The sequence below is a fragment of the Balaenoptera borealis genome (genome assembly GCF_965194805.1).
Source record: "Balaenoptera borealis genome assembly, chromosome: 21".
NCBI lineage: Eukaryota > Metazoa > Chordata > Mammalia > Artiodactyla > Balaenopteridae > Balaenoptera > Balaenoptera borealis.
In genome coordinates this window covers 29,835,772-29,857,512 of record NC_138880.1, presented here as the reverse complement: position 1 = coordinate 29,857,512, position 21,741 = coordinate 29,835,772, and the positions used below count along the sequence as shown (strand labels likewise).

The following is a 21,741-nucleotide window of genomic DNA, read 5'->3' as shown; positions in this document are numbered from 1 at the left end:
ACAGTATACTCTGTATAGACTTTTGTAATATTTTCATTCAGCATTCTATATTTGATATTCAGTATTTCTCAGGCAACTATACTATTCATTTGTGAATGATGCAATTCATTGATACATTTTTCTGTTGAACATGGACTAATACAGCTGTGACACATTTACAAGTGAATAGGATATTTCAGTAAAAATTTCTGTGAACCTCTTCTGATTGGAGGATTGTCTGTTCTTTTACCTAATGGTGCCTTTTGAAGAACAGAGGCTTTCATTTTAATGTAATTGGATTGTGGTTAAAATGGGGTGATACTTAAGAAATTTTTTACTTCTCTAAATTCAGAAAAAAAAAAATCCTATATTTTCTTTTAAAACCTTAAAATTTTTGCTTTTTATATTTGTCTTTGTTAATATACCTAAGTCAATTTTAAGCTATGGCCTAATGTAAGAATCCAGTTTAATTTGTTTTCCATGATAATAACCAATTGTTCCAGGATCATTGTTAAATAATCAGTTATTTTTATGCTATGCTGTGACTTTCATTTTCTCGTATGACTGTGGATCTGTTCCTGCAATGTCTCCTCTCTTCCATCATCTTTGATATTTTACAAATTCATCAAATTATGTCTACAAGTGAATTTGCTTTCCTTTTTGCCTGATATAGCCATTGCTTTTCCTGTATCTTTGTATTCATGCCTTAAGTTGTAAACAATGTTCAGTTTTTAACATTTTAAATAATACTTCTCCTTCATTTACGCTATTAACTCTTTGTGGACCTTACTCAGCCATATAGTAATCCTAATTTTATCACCTGTGTCTCTCAGATTTCATGTTTTCTTTCTTCATTTTGCTTTATGCCAATTTCTGGGTAATTTTTTCCAGATCCACCTTTGAGTTTGCTGTTTCTCTTCAGCTGTATCTAATTTATTTAACTTATCCTTTGAGTTTTAAATATAAAAATAGTACACTTTTATCATATAAATATTTCTTTTCCTATCTTTGTGGTCACTTAAGAGACCCCTGTTGCTTGCTCATTATTTTTAGTTATTTTTTATTTCTTTAATCATTGTCTTCATTTTTCTTTTATTACTGTAACTAGTATCTTATATTTTAAGATCATATCTTCAGAGTTTAAATTATTTGTTGTCTCTGATTCTCATGCTGACTTTTTCATCGTGTGTTGGTAATTTTGGATTGTGAAATCATAGTTGCTTGGTTTTTATCTTCAGGAATCCTGTTGTCCTAGTACCTTTCAAAAGTCAGGTCTTAACTCAGTAATTTCAAATTCAGTTCTGCGGATTTGTTATGGGCTCTGAGTATCATCTAAGGTCAGTGAAAGCACTGGTTTTGGTTCTTGCCCCCAGTCATCCCCATGTTTGCTCATGGTTCCCCACTCTTTTTTACTTAGTACTCATGGTTCCCTTATTCTTTTACTTAATGATTATAGATCCCTATAATTTTCAATTGTGTTTGTTTTTCGGTCTTGGAGACTGTATTAGTTTCCTGTGGCTGCCATAATAAATTACCATAAACTGAAAAGCTTTAGACAGCAGAAATTTATTCTTTCACCAAAGTCCACAATCATGGAGCCAGCAGGGCTGCAATCTCTCAGAAGACCCTTGGGGAAAATTCTTCCGTGACTCTTCCACTTTCTGGTGGCTTGCTTTCTTCTTTGTGACTACCCAACCTTTGCCTCTGTCTTTACATGGCCTTCTCTTCTCTTTCAAGGACGCTTGTCATTGGATATAAGGTCCACCTGGGTGGTCCAGAATGATCTCATCTCAAGTTCCCTAACTTAATTACATCTGCAAAGACCCTGTTGCCAGATAAGGTCACATTCACGGTTTTCAAAAGTTGGGATGTGGACGTATCTTTTGAAAGGACTACCATTCAACCTATTACAGAGGTTTCCCTTGTTTTCTGTGAAATATGTTCTATCCTGGATCTGATTTTAAATTTTAAGATTGTCCTTCAGATTATATTGATTACATAGATCCCTTTTCCTATATTACTTTCAAGAATACCGGTTTTAGAGTCTATATAATCTCAGTAGTCCTAACTTTCTGATTTTGGATAAGACTAGAAAGATAGATAGATATAGGCAGATATAGACATGTATGTTCATATATGGTACCTTATTCAATCAATAACATTTACCATTTGTTGAATGCTTAGCTTAAAGATACTATAACTACCAGACTGAGAATGTAATGGTGAATTTTGAATAAATCAAAGTCTTATCTCTAAATTACCTTATATGATAGTGTGCCTTAAGTGCTATTATTATTGTTAATATCATCCTTGCCATCATTATCAGATAACATTGAGTACTGAGCTCTTCACCAGAGTTTACTCCCTTCAGCAAGCATGTCAGATTGGCACTGTTTTTTTGTTTTAATTTATTTGTTTTATTTATTTATTTTTGACTGCATTGGATCTTCGTTGTGGGGTACAGGCTTCTTAGTGCAGTGGCTTCTCATGTTGCAGAGCACAGGCTGTAGGCACATGGGATTCAGTAGTTGTGGCATGCAGGCTCAGTAGTTGTGGCTCACAGGCTCTAGAGCGCAGGCTCAGTAGTTGTAACACGTGGGCTCAGTAGTTGTGGCTCGTGGGCTCCAGAGCACAGGCTCAGTAGTTGTGGGTGCACGGGCTTAGTTGCTCTGTGGCATGTGGAATATTCCCGGACCAGGGCCCGAACCCGTGTCCCCTGCATTGGCAGGCGAATTCTTAACCACTGCGCCATCAGGGAAGCCCTGGCACTGTTATTTTCAAGGGGCCAATATAAAAAAAAAGTTATTTAAACATGATAATACTTCATAATGGCTTTGTTTTTTAACATCTTTAGATTGATAGCCAAGAGATTTAAATTTGATCTTAACTCTGCCATAGGCAAACTAGGTAGTTTTAAGCATATCCTTTAACTTTGCTGGGCCTAATATTTTACTTCCATAAAGTTGGAGATATAAGCTCAGTGGTGAGGCAGGGCCTTTCCAGGTTTGAAATTTCAGGACAGTTTACAAAGCAAACACTCAAGAGGTTAGGACATTTGGCGATTAGATTAAATGCAGATACTATATAATAGTATGGAAATCATGCTCTCTATTCCACTTGGGTGCATGTGTGTGTTTATATTTAAATCTGTCAGTTATCTAATCTGGTTATTCTTAATTCATAGCTGCTGAATGCTAAAATTTCGAGTCTGAGAAAAGAATGTCTCAAACGTGGCAGAGGGTACAGATTACACAGATGGAATTTCATTACAATAAGCTTATTGGGACCCCCAAATATCTTCAGTGATATTTAATGAAATTTAAAGAGAGCCACTTTTCCAGTGAACTTTTGGGTTTACTCCATTCAGGAAAAAAACAAAACAGAGGGTCAAAAGTTAGAAGGCAGGGTTGCACAGGGGTCCCTGTCACCCTGGTGCCTTCAGAGACCTCAGTCCTATCATGTCTATGCCGTCCAGGAATGGGATCTCCAAATGCTGGAGACTCTTAATCTAATTAATTAAATTTAATTTAGCTCACCTAATGCTCTCCCATCCCTTAGAATATTGTTTATAAATATGCCACAGAGTTGTCATCTTGACATTGCAATGTGACAACTTACTGGCAGTTAACACACCACCCAATACTTTACAAGTTGAACAATCTCTAAGTAATCATTTGGCCCCATAAAACCATCAAATGTGAGGCAAATCTAGGACTGAAATCATGTAACGGTGCTTAGCTATACTGTAATTGTCTCTGTCAGTTTGGGCTGCTGTAGCAAATGCCATAGACTGTGTGGCTTAAACAATAAGCATTTATGCTTCACAATTCTGAAGTCTGGCACTCTGAGATCACGGTGTCAGCATGATCAGGTTCTGGTAAGAGCTCTATTCCTGGTTTTTTTTGCATGGTGGAGAGAAAGAGAAAAAATAAAAAATAAAAAAAGCAAGCAAGCTCTCTCCTGTCTCTCCTCATAAGGGCACTAATCCCATTGTGAGGCTCCACCCTCCTGACCTAGTCACCTCCCCAAAGCCCCAAGTCCAAATACCATCACACTGGGGATTAAGGATTTAACATATGAATTTGGGGGAGGGGGTACAATATTCAGTCCATAAGGGTAATCGTCCGGATAATCTCTAACTATGGTTAAACTGTATTATTTTAAACCAAAATACAAATGTTCAAATTATTATATAGGACCCTAGTTTGATAAACACTGTCTGATAGAAAGAAATGTAAATATAATTTCTACCTTAGGTCACTAAATGTAATTTGAAAAGCAAAATGTTTTATGAAGAATATTTTCATTGCATTTTTTTTTTTTCTTGTAGTAGTCATTGCAGCTTTTCAGCAAAGTCCAGTTCTCTCTTCTATCTGGGACATGGAAGACTGAAATTCCTAGACCTCTTGTGTTTCCTGAACCCATGACAATAGTTCTGGTTTGTCTCATGTCAAATATGTTTTATTTGTAGGAAATAAACCCTCCAAACGCTCTATTATTTCTCTGTTGGCCTCCTGGGGGCTGTCTTGCATTACTCATTTATCCGAAATTAACTGAGTGCCAACCACTCATTCAGGCATTTAATTAAATTTTATATATATGTATATTTATATATTTGTACACACACACACACACACACACACACACACACACACACACACACCATTCCTGCTAGGACTGTGCTAACGTTATTCTATAAAATCTCTGGTTTCTGTCCTTAAGGAGTTATGTTCTAGGAGCATCAAACGAGTGTAAGCCTTTAGACAAGGATCCTGATGAATTACAAAGGGTGCAATGATAGAGAATAGCATCGTCACCTTAGTTGGTAATACTGCTGTATTGTATACTTGATATGTGCCAAGAGAGTATAATTTGCGTCCTTACAAAATTTTTTAAAAAGGTAAATATGTCATGTGCTGGATGTGTTAATTAACCTAATGGAGGAGATCCTTTCACAATGTACACATCTATCAAAGCATCATATTTAGACTTTAAATATAATGCCATTTTATTTGTCAATTGTACCTCAAAAGAGCTTAAAAAATGAAGCAATGTTAAGAATTTACAGGTTTAGGGACTTCCCTGGTGGCCTAGTGGTTAAGACTCCGTGCTTCCACCACAGGGGTCATGGGTTTGATCCCTGGTAGGGGAACTAAGATCCCACATGCCGCATGGTGTAGCCAAAAAAAAAAAAAAAAAATTAAAAATAATGAAAAAAAAATTTAAAAAAAAGAATGTACAGGTTTATATTAGAAGAAAAAATAGGACATTTAATTAACATTTAATGGTGGAACTATATACATTCCTTAGATACAACCTAATATAGTTTCAAAAAGCTATTTTTGTGTTATTAATAAAATTAGCTTCCTATGTGAAAAATTATATATAATAATCATAACCTGGCTGCAAATTTAATGGTCATACTCCCTGATCTGGATTTCATGTTTCCAGTTTGAAACTGTTTCCTGTTGTCTGATTTGAGATAGTCTATTGTTTTTAACTAAAACATTTAGTTTTTGTAAGTATAGGCAGAATGAAAAGGGAATCCATCCCTTCAAATTCACCTCTGAAAGAAATACTTGGTAATTGTAATATTAAGAAATATTTTTATCTTATTGGTCTGGCTAGGACTTCCAGCAATATGTTAAATAAACGTGGTGGGAGTGGACATCCTTGTCTTGTTCCTGATCTTAGAGAAAAAGCTTTCAAATTTTCTTTATAGAATATATAATATTAGTGGTGGGCTCGTAATACATGGCCTTTGCTATATTGAGGTATGCTCCTTACGTACTCAGTTTGCTGGGAGATTTTATCATGAAAGGATGCTGATTTCTGTCAAATGCTTTATCTGTGTCTATTGAGAGAAGCATATGATTTTTGCCTTTCATTTTTGTAATGTGGTTTATCACATTTATTGATCTGTGTATGCTGAACCATCCTTGCATCCCAGGAATAAATCCCACCTGATCATGATGCATGATCCTTGTAATGTACTGTTGCATTTGGTTGGCTATATTTTGTTGAGGATTTTTGCTTCTGTGTGCATCATGGGTGTTGGCCTGTAATTTTCTTTTTTATAGCATCCTTGTCGGGTTTTGGTATCAGGATAATACTGGCCTCATAAAATTAGTTTGGGAGTATTTGCTTCTATTTTGTTTTTAGGAAGAGTTTCAGAAAGACTGGTATTAGTTCTTTTTTAAATGTTTAGTGGAATTCACCAGTGAAGCCATCTGGTCCTGGATGTTTTTTTGTTGGGAGGTTTTTGATTACTGATTCAATCTCCTTATTAGTAATTGGTCTGTTCTGTTTCTTTATGATTCAGTCTTGGTAGGAATTTATCCATTTCTTCTAGGTTATCTAATTTGTTGACATAACATTTTTCATGCTCTTTTCTTATGATCCTTAGTATTTCTTTATCAGTTGTAATGCCTCTGTTACATTCCTGATTTTTTTAGAATCTTCTCTATTTTAATCTTGGTTCATTTAGCTAATAAATGTTTGTCAATTTTATCTTTTTAAAAAATTCTTAGTTTCATTGAGCTTCTCCATTATTTTAATTTTATTTATTTATTATCATTATTATTATTTGGTTTGTATCTCTTGATCTCACTCACCTATTTCACTCATCCTCCCCTACCTTCTTTCCCTCTGGGAACTACCAGTTTGTTCTCTGTATCTATGACTCTTTTTCTGTTTTGTTATGGTTGGTTTTGCTTTTGTTTGTTTGTTTTGTTTTGTTTCTTAAGAATCCACATATAAGTGAAATCATACAGTGTACGTCTGATTTATTTCACTTAGCGTCATACCCTCTATGTCCCTCTGTGTTGTTGCAGATGGCAAGATTCCATTCTGCTTTATGGCTGAGTAACATTCCATTGCATATATTTCCACACTTCTTTATGTATTCATCTATTGATGAGCACTGAGGTTGCTTCCGTATCTTGGCTATGGTAAATAATGCTGCAGTGAACATAGGGGTGCATGTATCTTTTCAAATTGGCGTTTTTGTTTTCTTTGGAAAAATATCCAGAAGTGAAATGGCTGAATCATGTTGTAGTCCATTTTTAAAAAAATTTTTCTGAGCTACTTCCATACTGTTTTCCACAGTGGCTGCACCAATTTACATCCCCACCAACAGTGCACGAGGGTTCCCCTTTCTCCACATCCTCACCGACACTTGCTATTTGTCTGTTTGATAATAGCCATTCTAACAGATGTGAAGTAATATCTCACTGTGGTTTTAATTTGCATTTCCCTGATGATTAGTGATGTTGAGTGCTTTTTCATGTGTCTGTTGGCCATGTGTATGTTTTCTTTGGAAAAATCTCTATTAGGTCACCTGCTCATTTTTTAAATTGGGTTGCTTGTTTTTTGGTGTTGAGTGGTGTGAGTTCTTTGTATATGTTGGTTATTAACCCCTTATCAGATATATTGTTTGAAAATATCTTCTCCCATTCAGTAGGCAGCCTTTTCATTCTGTTGATGGTTTCCTTTGCTGTGCAAAAAGCATTTTAGTTTGATGTAGTCCAATTTGTTTATTTTTTGCTTTTGTTTCCCTTGCCTGAGGAAACATATCCAAAAAAAAATTGCTAAGACCAATGTAAAAGGGCATACTGCCTATGTTTTCTTTTAGGAGTTTTATGGCTTCAGGTCTTAATTTAAGTCTTTAATCCATTCTGAGTTTAGTTTTGTATGTAGTGTGAGAAAGTGGTCCAGTTAGATTATTTTGTATGTAGCTGTACTGTTTTCCCTATTCTTTTTAGTCTCGTTTCATTTATTTATGTTTGATCCTTGTAATTTCCTCCCTCTAACAACTTTTGGATCATTTTTTCCTCCTTTTCTAGTTCCTTGGGGTATAAAGGTAGGTTGTTTATTTATCTTTCACTTTCCTTAATGTATCAATAGGTATTTATAGCCATAAACTTCCCTCTTGAAACTACTTTTGCAGCACCCCGTACATTTTAGTATGTTGTGTTCCCGTTTTGATTTGTTTCCCTCCCTCCTCGGAATGCCTGAAGCAGGCAGTTTTGAATTAGACCAGACTTCCTTGTTTGTTGAATAGAAAGACGCATACTAACTCATATCACATATGCAGTTGGCGTTATTCTGTCACTCAGAAACCAAAACGTGTCCTGCCTTGATAAAGTGGAGTCAGCGGGTTGCTGTAGGTGTCTGTGGGAGAGGTAGGCCAAACAGAACGTCACTGGCTGTGACTTCTTGTTTTTATTTGATGTTGGGTAAAAGCTACGATTTCTTGGAATATGTGGCAATGCTTTATAGAGAAGTAGAATCCCAGGTCATTAAGGGAGAGGGGATAAGAAAATCAGGATATTTTCTGCTTTTATGAACAACCTCCATATCTTAGCACAGAGGTAGTTTATTTTGCACATGCACTGGAGTTTAGCTGGGGGAAGGGATCTACTCCACTCAGTCATTCAGGAGCTCAGGATCCTTGTCTCTGTGTCCCCACTTTCCTTTATGGTCATTGAGTAGTCCTTCGTTAGCTGGTATTGGGTTGGCCAAAAAGTTTGTTCGGTTAGTAAATACGTTGTTCAGTAAAGTTCTCGGTGAAAATGAAAACTGTGTCTTTTATTTTTACTTAAAATGGAATGAACTTTTTGGCCAACCCAATAGATGGGAAAGTGAAAGCATGTAGGATTACCAAAGAGGTTTTAGGAGCCAGGACTGTAAGGGGCTTATGTAAAATCTATCCACATTCCATACATAAAGTCTATGGATCTGACTCATTTACATGGCCTCACTTGTGTGCAATAGAGGCTGACTCTGCAGAGGAGAGAGGAAATGGAATATGAGAGCAGTTTGTTCTGTATTACAATTAACAAAAGGAATTAACTACTAAATACTCTACTTTTCTTCATGATATATGTATATATGTATTTTATAAATTTATTTATTTATTTACTTATTTTTTGGCTGCGTTGGGTCTTCGTTGCTGCGCACAGGCTTTCTCTAGTTGCGGCGAGCGGGGGCTACTCTTCATTACCGTGCACAGGCTTCTCATTGTAGTGGCTTCTCTTGTTGCGGAGCACGGGCTCTAGGCGTGTGGGCTTCAGTAGTTGTGGCTCGCGGGCTCTAGAGCGCAGGCTCAGTAGTTGTGGCGCACGGGCTTAGTTGCTCCACGGCATGTGGGATCTTCCCAGACCAGGGCTCGAACCCGTGTCCCCTGCATTGGCAGGCGAATTCTTAACCACTGGGCCACCAGGGAGGTCCCTATATTTTTTAATTCTTAAAAAGAGTTTAATATAAATCAGTGGAGCAGAATAGATAACTCAGCAATAGATGTGAACAAATATGCCCAGCTGATTTTTGACCAAAGGGTTAAAACAATTCAATTGAAGAATAGCCTTTTCAGAATACAGTGCTGGAGCAATTGCATATTCATGGGCCAAAAAACAAAACAAAAAACAAACCTGGACCTAAACTTCACACTTTACACGAATACTAACTTAAAATGGATCACAGACTTAAATTAATACTATAAGACTCTTAGGGAGAAAGGCAAAATGAATCTTTAAGATCTAGGGCTAGGTAAAGAGTTCTTGGACTTGACACCACATAAACAATCCATAAAAGAAAAAAGAAACAGGTAAATTGGACTTTCTCATAATTTAAAACTTTTGCTTTGCAAAAGACCCTTTCAAGAGGATGAAAAGACAAGCTACAGACTGGGAGAAAATATTTGCAAACCGTATATCTGGCAATGCACCAGTCTGTAGAATATATAAATATCTCTCAAAACTCAGTAGTTAAAAAAATTAATCCAATTAGAAAATGGGCAAAATACATAGAGACATTTCAATGAAGAGGATATAAAAATTGTAGATAAGCCCGGAGAATGATATTCAACAACATTAGCCATTAGGGCAATGCAAAGCACAACTTCAGTGAGATATCACCACACACTTATCAGAATGGCTAAAATAAAAAATAGCGATAACATTCAAACGCTGACAAAGAGGCAGAGAAACCAAGCACACATGCATTCCTGGTGGGAATGTAACATCGTGCAGCCGCTCCGGGAACTAGTTTGGCAGATTCTTAAAAAGCTGAATATGCAGTTACCACATTATCCAGCCATTGCATTCATGGGTGTGTATCCCAGAGAAATGAAAACTTATGTCCATACGAAAAAGAAACAAGAAAATTTGTGAATGTTTACAGCAGATTTCTTAATAGGCCTAACTGGAAACAACCCAGATGTCCTTGTACAGGTGAATGGTTAAACAGTCTGTGGTCCAACCATCCCATGAAATGTTACTTGGCAACAGCTTGTATGAATCTCCAGAAATTATGTTGAGTGAAAAAGTCAGTATCAGGTTGTTACATGATGGATAAACCCACTTAACATAGTCTAGAAATGAAGGAATTGCAGAAATGGAGAGCAGATTAATGGTTCCTGGGGGTGAGGGGGAAGTGGGAGGGAATTGAGTGTGGCTTTAAAAGGGCAACATGGGGGATGCTTGTGGTGATGGAAATGTCTGCACCCTGAGGGCATCAATGTCAATATCCTAATTATGATATTGTGCTATAGTTGTACAAGATATTACCGTTGGATACAGAGTAAATGGAATCTCTTTTTATTATTCTTAACAACTGCATGTGAGTCTACAATTAGCTCATATAAAAAGTTTAATTTAATAAAAGCTTACTTTGCTTTACTAGACAAACTTTTAACATCTTTTAACATGAAGGCTTTTTTAAAGTGCTCATATTTTAGCATAACTCACGTTTAAGTCAATACTTGATTAAGATTAGTTGCCAAACATTTAGATTTTTCCACTGTGTTTATTATCTTTTTAGTTTTAAATTAAACAGGGGTTAAGTTTCCATCTTTACAGTTATATTTCTGATGCACTGTTGTATGTGCTTTTCACCTGAATGTTATACACAATTTTAAATTTCTACTAAAATCGTATGTTTCTTAAATAAAATCTAAGAAATGTCTTCTTTAATTTCACACTTAATATTCGAGTAATATTGAAAACAAATGGACATATATGTACTTATTCTTTAAATCCCAATGGAAAATATATTTTTGAAATGCATTCAAAAATAATAAAATGGGGGGCAATTATGTCACATTGATCTCCCTTTTCCAAGTAAGTAGCTTCTCTACTAAGAGAAAAATATTGATATGAAAAGATTAGTTTCTTATTCTCCTAATATTATAATGGAATGTTTGCTCCATTAATTGTATAATTTCATAAAATGGAATCCTGAAAGCTCAGACCCTATTGGAGTGATGTTGCATTATCTGTATTCACAGGACAATAGTTTATAATTTTATACCCATTTTTACAAAAAAATGTTATATTCCGTCCTGTGCAGTTCTGCAAATAAACACATTTTTTGTCACTTCAACATGGTCACAGTTGTTTATCGTTATCAGTTAAAATTCAAATAATATGAGAGGAAATTACTTTTCAAATCCTAAAAGTTTATGCTCTTGAACATATTTAGCTATACTTTCTCTGAAATCAACAACTTATGAATCTTGTGATTGAAGTTGGATTGATATTTGGTTTTATTGTTCACAGAGTTAATTGGCCTGCATTTAGCTTCTTTGTTTTCTTTTACTAAAATTGCATCTGGTTTATCTCTCTTACTTATATCAGTTTTTCTCTGAAATAAGGGCAGGGAAAGAAATTTCTGTCCATTTTAGGGAAACTACCCACATACAGTGGTATTTACATTCCGAGGCATCTCCATGAAAAAACAAAATGGAAGAAGTGAGTCTTTGGTTGGAGAAAAAAAATCTTTAGTAAAGATCGATGGTCATCAAATACATAAGATTTGTCTTAAGAGAGTTTTATTGCCAAAGACACCAAAATCTTAGTCTCAAGACATGTTTGTGACCCTTTAGTCTGCAGAGCAAAGCTGAGGCTTCCCATGTTCCATTGGCAAGAAGCAGCCTGGACCACCTGCTCGGACCCCAGGCGAGCTTCTTCTCTGTCGTCTACTGCAGATGTGGCCAAGGATGAACATGGAAAAGTAAGGCCTCTCCCGAGGGCAGACCCTGGTCCCCTGAAGGTAAGCATCCGGTGTAACCAGAGAAAATTCTCCACCCCAGCAGTGTGTCCCTGTGGTATTTTAGAGCTGCCAGGGACTGGTGACATTGGTGAGTCTTACATGTCTCCCCACTCCGAGAGGGAGGTGTTTTCTGTGGTGATCTTGTGACTGTTCTGTTACTATGGGTTGTATGAGTGCGAGGGGGGTTTCCTTTCATTCTGGCTCGGCGTCTCTCTGCCAAGAGTGGCACCCGTAGAATATCATACGAGAACAGAGCACTGGTTCAGATCCCAGGCTATGACCTTGACACACTGGCCTGATGGGAGTGATGAAGACCCTTGGGCACATGATGAGCGTATCTTACATAAAGGACATGTTCAGAAGGCCACACACTGCTTTTTATTACTATTGCTCACAAAACATCATTTCTCTTTCTTCTGGGTAGATGATAGAATTGCACCTCTCAACCTTCTGTGAAATTAAGTGAAATAATGTCATATTTTGGCTGATGAAATAGGAACAAAAGTACCCGAGTCTTTTCTGGGCAGACACTTTAAAAGGCAGTGCACGAGTCACCTTAACGAGTGGAGGCACCGCATGAATGGATCGCCTGTCACCGTGAGCCCTGATGACAGGGGGGAGAGAAGGTCCCCATCACCCTGCATTAGCCGTGCGGGGTGAGTGAAGGTCAGGAAGACCTCCGCTGTCATGATGCATAAACTTGCCTTACATATAAATTGCATGCAAAGAAGATGTGATGCAGTCGTTATTATCATAGATGGAAAGACAGTTATAGCCAATCCGAGAGACAGAGGATTTTATTTTGAGGAGTTGGTTCCCGTGATTGGAGGGGCTTGCACGTCCACATTCTGCAGGGCCAGCCAGCGGGCAGGGGGCAGAGGGAGAGGTGGATGTCGAAGCCCAAGTCTGGAGACAGAATTTCTTCTTCCTCTGGAGGAGCTCAGTCTTTTTCTTTGAAGGTCTTTTGCTCTTAAGGCTCACCCACAGTTTAAAGAGTAATGTGTACTCTCAAGGTCTACCGATTTAAATGTTAATCATACCTAATAAAATGCCTTCACAGCAGCATTTCGACCGGTCTCTGACCAAGTATCTGGGCACCACAGTCTAACCAAGTTGACACATACATCGGTCGTCACAGGGGCAGAATGGGACTCATCTCTTTAAGACTCAGTGTTTTCTTCCCTTTCCTGTGTTTAAACGAATACCTGAGGTGGAGAGGTGGTCACTTCTGGGAGGCAGAAGTTTCTAGGTAGAAGCAGCACATTTCACACCTATAACTTCTATCAGCCTCAACGTGGGCGCTCACAGGACAGAAGCTAGGGAGCCTCCTTCTCCGTCTCCGGGCGCCGACCGCCCGTGAGAGTGACTGCGATTAGCATCTGGTGTGACGAGGCGCAGGTTCACCTTCCTCCTGTGTTAGGACTGAATGCCACAAGTCTGACTATGCGCCCAAGAGTGCAGTCTTTCCACGAGAGTGTGTCTTTTAGAAGGTGGCATCGGACTCATGGCTCTTACTGGTTGGACTCAAGAACTTCACAGGTAGCTCTTCTTGAGGTCCAAGCGGTATTCCCGAAGGAAGAAAAACAAACCAATATCCAAACAAACAAAAAACACCTTGTTGTTTGTAAATGCATTTTCTCTCCTGGTCTAAAAAGATGCAAAAGATATGATCTTTTCCTTGCTGTCCTCCTTGTTTAATGAAGGGTGATTTTCACTGGAATCTACTATAAACATGAGATTCACTTGGTATATCATTGTGGAAAATGGTCATAAACCATCTGAAATGTTGCCAGGTAGGATTCGGGTTATGATTTTCTTAGTTTGAATCCAGGAAGGATTTGGGCTTTTCATTTTCTTAGTATGAAATCCTGAATTTTTTTATTTTAAAAATAATTTTCAGAAAAACTTATCCTATTGGTGAAAGTAAATAAATATCCTTATAACTATAATCAAGTTAATCATCACTAAATCGATAATAGCATTTGAAATCCAAGTGATAGATGCATGTAATGACATATATCTATATACCTGTATGTATATGTATACATATATACATATAATTCTGTTCTGGGTTGTGGCTATTTCTTAGCCTAGGTGTATCGATTTTGAGATAATAACTCAAGCTGTACACCTGTAATTTTTATTCTATACTTCAATACTAAAAAGTCTAATTTATAGGACTGATGATTGTGAAAACAACAGTCTCTCACCACATCACTTTTCACCCAGTTCCAACTTTGTTTATTGTCTCATTTCCTCGTTTTAGGTAGAGTGTCTTGAATGCTTGCGAGCACCCTTACTAGGTGTCTTTTCTCTTGTCTCTGTAATTCTCTCAGTCTGTAAGTCTCAAGTCATTCCACTTACCTTGTCCTTTTCTGCCTTTCTCTCTGTAACGTTACATTTTCTCGTGTGACTGCACATCTCTGGTTGTTGTGCTGTGCATTGTCGAGGTGGAAGGATGCTGTGGGTTTCCAGGCACAGACATGGGTTCACATCATCCCTATGGACTGTGCAGGCATGTATATACCTTACGTATTTAGGTTGGGACGTCCACTGCAAGAATATAGTGACAAGTGACAGGCTTCCGCAAAAGTGGAGATGGAATAAGACAGTAGGAGAGTGGGAATACTTCTCGAGATCTTGGAGTGAGGGAGCCTGGCTTGAGTGTGGAAGCTGCTGTTTACTTGGGTGGAGACTAGGCTGTTCTTAACCTCTCAGTGCCTCTGTTTCTAAACCAGGCTAAGATAATACAGGCCAACTCTCTGGGGCTGCTGTCACTAAGTTCCGGAGACTGGATGGCTTGTAAACAACAGAAATCATTGCTCACAGTTCTGGGGACTGGGGTGTCCAGGATCAAGTTGCTGGCACATCTGTGTCTGATGAGAACCACTTCCTCTTCATAAACATTGTCTTCTTGCTGTGTCCTCACCTGGCAGAAGAGACACAGAAGTTCTATGGGGTGCCTTTTGTAAGGGCACTGATCCCATTCACGATAGCCCTACCCCTCATGATCTATTCACCTCCCAAAGGCCTCACCTCCTAATAGCAGCATGTTAAGGATTAGGTTTCAACGTATAAATTTGGGGGGGACACAAATATCCAGTCTGTGGCACTAACATTTTTGTCCTCTGTTTGTCAAGTTTTGTACTAACTTTTTTCATTAGTTCTTATTTATTTATTATTGTCAGAATATGAGGTAAGTTCTATTATTACATAGATTGGGAAACTTGTAATTAGAGAGATTAAAAAAATTTCTCCCGAGGACATGAAGAAGAGGGGTGAGAATTTCATTTTCGATCTATGTGGTCCAAGAGTCTGTTGTTAACCACTAAGCTACACTGCCTCTGTTCATGAGGCTCTGTTATAATGGCATCAGTTCTTGTGTCTCCAGTACTCAAGAATCCAGTCCTGCTGAGGAACTAAAACTTGCCCTGACTTCAGTCCTTGAGCATTTCTCCCAAACTTTCTAATTACCCACCCCTATGACCATTCATAATCTTGGTACTTTTATATCAAAAACAAGGTCCCATTTTTCCTGAGTATTGTGAATACATGTATATATCACAGGTAGATGCCACTTGGGAGCTGGCCCCGTCTTCAAAATACTGATTCTTTAATTTACTCCATGAAAATTCCTCACCTGGTCTATGAGGGTTTCCTTAGTGTGATGTGGATATAAGGAATTTTGTAGGAGAGTGAAATTGGTGTGACATATTAAATCCTGTACCTTTCATAGTCATCAGCTTTTGGATAAGTAGAATAAAACCTGACACATACAGAGATTTGAAAAGGAATGTTATGGATAGCAGATTTTCTTAATGTCTCTGAAAATTTTGCAATGAAAGAATCCTGGAAGACCATTAGGTATATGTTTCTATAGATAGAGGAACTTTTCAATATGGAGTAATAAATGGTAATATACCAAGTTAGCCAGTATGACATGGATGATTAAGTATTCAATTGGGTGAAAATGTGCCCAAAACACATTTGGGGTTGTATTAAATGGTTATGGACAATTTTGAATTATCTTTCCCTGAGGATCAATGGTAAAAGAGGTCCATTATATTGTGTGTGAGTGGGGAGGTGGAGAGATTGTTCAAAGAGCATGGTATGGACAGATAATCTATGAAATTGGAAAAACATTAAAGTGTCTTTTAAATTAAGGAAACAATCTTCAGTAATATATTTTGAAAGAAATAGAAAGGAGCTAAAAGCTCAGGTATTAGCACAGCAGAAAATCGTAACAAAAGACCTATAAGTCCCATGGAATGATTAGTCATTCATCTCTTGTTCTTTGTATTTCATATATTTTATTTTCATGGTGTATTCTTTGTTTTACCTTACTGTTGTTGTAAAAGGTATCAGGAACAGGTAAACAGTAGCTGACCGTGGCAGTCATATGTCTGATAGCTCCTCCTCTTCTCTTATGCAAATTCTTAATGCAAGTACTTGTTTAGTGCACATGATCGGTAGTATCTAAATCATATCTGGTGTTCGTGATGGAAGGAATTCTGGTCAGTAGTAGTTACAGCATTTTAGAGTTGACACTCTAGAAGATGAATGGATTTGTGCTCAGAAAACTTAGTCACAATAGCCACATATCCTCCAAAAATATCACCTGCTGACCCTGTCTTCATTACCACTTTTCTTCTGGTGGGAGGAGACTTGATGGTGGGCCAGTTGGGGAAGGGTGGTCCTGCACATATTCTTGAAGCAGCAAAGTACATTTGAGAAGAGCAGCCACCTCTAAGATTATGCAGGTTAATAACAGGAGCAGTTCCAGAATATGTATTTCCATAAGATTAAATACTTTTTTGACAAAGAATACAAAGTTATGAACAGAAAAGTGAATATTTACAATAAAACATATTAAAATGATAATAAGCTATTAAGAGAGTAATAAGGGAATATCACAGACAACTTCAAGATGATAGATACAACAACATAGATGAAGTGGAAAAGTTTCCTTAAGGACACAAACTATCAAGGCTCACACAAGACAGATAACCTGAGTCACTCTACAACTATTAGAGAAAGGGAATTTATTGCTGAAAACCTTCCCCTGAAATATCTGTATATCCAGATGTCTTCACTGGTTAATTCTATAAAATATTTAATGAAGAAATAATATCAATGCTATACAAAAATCTTCCAGAAAACTGAAAAGAAGGGAAAATTCACCGTTCATTCTATGATGCCAGAATTACTTTGATATAAAAACCAAAGATATTACAAGAAAAATACAGAACAATATGTCTCATAAAATAGATGCAAAAAGTTTTAACACATTTCCAACAAATCTAATACATTATATATGTATAATATATATATTATAATACAGTTTATATTATAATACAATATATATATGGTGCTAGCATTAAGATAAACATATACATCAATGAACAAAATAGTGATTCCAGGTTAACACCTACGTGTATACGGTCAGTTGACTTTTAATAAAAGTGCAATAGCAATTCAGTGGAAAAGAAGATAGTTTTTTTAAGAATCAGAGGCAAAAACAAGCAAGCAAACAAACTTTACTCTGTATCTCGTCCCATATACAAATATTAATTCAAAATATGGCATAACTAATCTATAAAACCTCTAGAAGAAAAATATAGGGAAAAAAACCTTTATGACTATAGGTTAGGCAAAGATTTTATAGGTACAATACCAAAAGAATTATCTATAAAAGAATAAATTGATAAATTGGAGTTTATCAAAATGAAAACATCTCTTCTTAATAAGACTCTGCTTGGAAATGAAAAGACAAGTCAAGGACTTGGAGAAAATATTTGCAAATCAGACAGCTGATAAAGGACTTTGTATCCAGAATATGTAAATAATGATGTAAACTCATTAATAAGAAAACAGCCCTATATATAAATGGGAAAAAACTGGGACAGGCACTTCACCAAAGAGGATATCCAGATAGCAATTGAGTACTTGAAAGATACTCAACTTATTAGTCATTTTAGGTAAATGCAAATGAAGCCACAATGAGAAATCACTAACCAACTGTTGGAATAACTAAAGAAGAAAGAAAAGAAAAAGACTGTCCAGACCAAGTCTTGGCAAGGACGTGTAGGAACTAGAACTCTCTCACAATGATGGTGGGAATATAAAATGATACAACGATTTTTGGAAAACGGATCAGCAAATTCTTAAAAAGCTAAATACACACCTACCAAATATTCATTCATTCCACTCCTTGGCATTTGCCCAAGAGATATGAACGCATATGTCCATATAAAGACTTAGACGTGAATGTGCCTATCACCTTTGTTTGTGTTACCCAAATGCTGGAAATAATCTAAATGTTCATCAGGGGGTGAATGTTTAAACAAACTATGGCCAATTCACACAGTGGGATATTTAGTCTCTACTATTACTGGTCAAAATTTAGTCTCTACTATTACTGGTCAAAATTTATTGGGGATGCTTGGGTTCCTAAAACATACAACTTTACACTTAGTACACTTTACTTCAATTACACTGTTCTCAAACGTTTCAGTGCTAATAAACTTATGTCATACAATCTCCAACAAAAAAGGGAGTGATCATATTGGATCATTCATTTATCTACTTCCGTAACACTGCTGCATGACCAAACTCTGCCAGACTTAGTGGCTTAGGTAAGAATTATTCATTCCCATGGATCTATGGGTTGCCTGGTGCTTGGCTGGTCTGGGTGCCTCAGCTAGATGGCTGGGACAACCTAGCTTCTCACTGAAGTTCTGTGGGTCAGCCAGGTGGCTCTACTCTTTTTCTTCTAGAACTGGGAGCTAAACAGGGCATATTTTGCTCATGGCAGTTGCAGAGGGAAGGCAGACAAGCAGAACTATGTTTTGTCTCTGAAAGCCCAGGCCAGAATGGACACATTGATATTTCCACCTCATTCCTTTGGGCAAAGTATGCCACTTGGAAGAGTGAAGAGATGGCTGAGCAAGTGTGATTTCCCTGTAACAAGAGCATAGCGAAATGTGGATGGATAGAGACATGAAGAAATAGGGCTAGTTGTTCAATCCACCACCTGCATTTATATTGATTTATATACTAGATTACTAAGTATACTCCTTCTAGGAGGTATCTTCAGGTCTTCTGTCTATGTTTTTTACACATCTGATGATTAGAAGACTTTTGCAAGTCTAGCTGTTGGATGCACACATTTCAAACTTTGTTTTTTCTCTACTACCCGTGTATTTACAATGCCAGGCTATGTCCAAACAGTGACTCATCTCCTTTCCCTGAAAATTTGTCACAGTGCTGTGTAGGTTGGCACCATGGGCTAAAGAAGTGTAACTGGAAACCATTTATATACTGGAAGAGTGGTTCACAGAGTAGCTGCAAACCATGTAATCAGATTAAATGTGTTTCTCCACCCAACTTCTCCTTCACTGGATACTGAAAGTATCTGCATCCACTGCCATTTACCCAATAAAAGCAAAAGCGAGGCAAAGGACAAATTGGAGAGGAAGTAGAAAGGTTTTTTAATCAACTGTGATTTTACAAATTTATAAAAATATATGACAGTGTGAAAGATGTAGTACATTCATCCAGGTCTTTAGAAATGCCTAAGCAAGCGAGGCTCTCTTAAACTCAAAACTCATGCCTGGTTAGTTTCACAACAAAACAGTCTTTGTGTTAATTCCTGTCTTGCCTGTTTAAGCTATTTGCATATTGAGCTCACTCATTAGTTCAATGAAAAGTCTGTGCAAACTGTTCCCCAGTCGTTCTTCAGCTAAAAGTATAAGTGTAGTCTCAGTATATCAAACTTAGCAGAGTCAATTTAGTTCCAACATTTACTAATAACTACTCTATGCAAAAACTGGGTAAATATGCAATGGTGAATAAATTGGGGGTTTTGTCCACGAAGAGTTCACAGTCTTGGACAGTAAAGAAGAATGGCCCACCACAGTTAGAAGACTCATCAAATTGCGTGCATTAAAGAGGTCCAGGTCTTTGTATGTAAAAGAAAGAAGACAAATTTAAAAGCATGTTGTTAGGGCATAACAAAGTGTTGGTAAAAATAGAAAAAAAAAGGAAAGGGGATTTTTACTGACTGTCTAATATATGCTTTGTAGTGTGCTAGGTACTCAACATACCTTATTTTATTTATATCTTCACAGCAGTCTTATGAGCTCAAAACTTACCTTCTGTCAACCTTAGAATTATCTCACCTCTTGGGAAAGATCTTACCTTATTTTATGTGATTGCAATAAGTTAGAAACCTTAGGACAGTAAGAGTCAGTTACAAATAGAAGGGTGTAACTTACAAGATTCCTTATTGAATGAAATGTCCAGTATTGCTGGCCCTGTCATCAGTCTGAGGGTGGGGTTTGTCACCCATAGGATAATTTGCTCTAGAGCTGGCGTGGCATGACCCCTGTGCTCGGAGAAAGACAGAAGAGGTCATTTCCCACTTACTTCATTTTTTATCACTTTTGCAATCATTTCTTAACTTGGTACACTAGAAGACATGCTTTTATCTAATTTTTATAAAAATAATAAAGCAAAAGTCATAGCTAAAAAAATTATTTGAGCAGAAGACTTGGAGATGACACCTGCTTTTCTTCCTTGTCGTGTCTGTCTGTGAGGACGGGCACAGAGGTCTAAGTGTAACTCACTTAAGGACACTATGTAGTCATAGTGTGCTGGCCTCATCTGCTTTCAGTGAAAAGTGAGAATCATAACATGATGAGGCCGGAGATCTTCAGGTATCTTGTTCGGAGTTTCCTGAGGGGCTCACTGATTTTTACATAAAGACCGGAGAATCCTGGAGATGATATAACTCATCCAAAGGCACACACAATGCATGTGACAGATCCAGAATCCAACTTAGGCCAAACTCTCCCAAGTCATTAAAGAGAAGAAAAATACTTCTACTTGGGAAAATTCAGGAGGTGATTTTGAGAAGATGCATTTAAGTGGGGCCTTGAAGAAAAAAATATATGATTTTAAGAGGTGGAGGTGATAGGAAGGGATGTTTTATGAGCTGGGAAGGAAGGAAATGTAGGGTCCATTTCAAGAGAGAAAAGGAGTCCAGGGTTCAAGAATAAGATTGTTTTGGGAGGATGGGATTATGCAGGAAAAAAAATAAAGGTACGTCAAAGCACAATTATGGATGGTCTGACGCACCAGCATAAAGTGTATGGATTTTATACTCCATGCACTGAGGAGACAGTGCAGACATTTTTATCAGAAATCTGGCTTGAATTTACGTGGGTAAAAGGAGAGAGTCTTTGATAAAATGTGACAAGGTTATATAGAGATTTGAAAATGTCAGAGGCAGATGCAGCAGTTAGCTGACCTTCACAAAAATTAAGCAAGAGGAAGGGGGGAAAGTGGTGGGGGGAGATGATGGTGGTGGGATGAACTGGGAGATTGGGATTGACATGTATACACTAATATGTATAAAATAGATAGCTAATAAGAACCTGCTGTATAAAAAATAAATAAAATAAAATTCAAAAACAAAACAAAACAAAATAAATAGTGTCAGAGCTGACAAGGGTTCTTCATGACAAGCCAGGCCAGGCCAGGCTGACCCAAACCCTTTAAAGAACAGATACTCAGAGTACCCATTAAAGCTGCACCAAAAATACTTCATTGTTTATAAATAAAATAATAAAAAAAAAATTAAGCAAGAGGCAGGGAATTAGGACAAACTGATACAGTTGAGACATGTGAAAGGTAAAAAAAAAAATCACA

At 37.2% G+C, this 21,741-nt stretch overlaps 1 long non-coding RNA gene across 1 annotated transcript in view; it reads left to right on the top strand.

Moving 5' to 3' along the window:
- Positions 1 to 4,633: 4,633 nt before the first annotated feature.
- The window catches only part of LOC309619803, a 123,953-nt gene continuing 106,845 nt past the window's right edge, over positions 4,634 to 21,741 (top strand). The window contains exon 1 of the long non-coding RNA XR_014239247.1: positions 4,634 to 12,030. This is a non-coding gene — a long non-coding RNA (uncharacterized lncRNA). The remainder of the gene's footprint in view (positions 12,031 to 21,741) is intronic.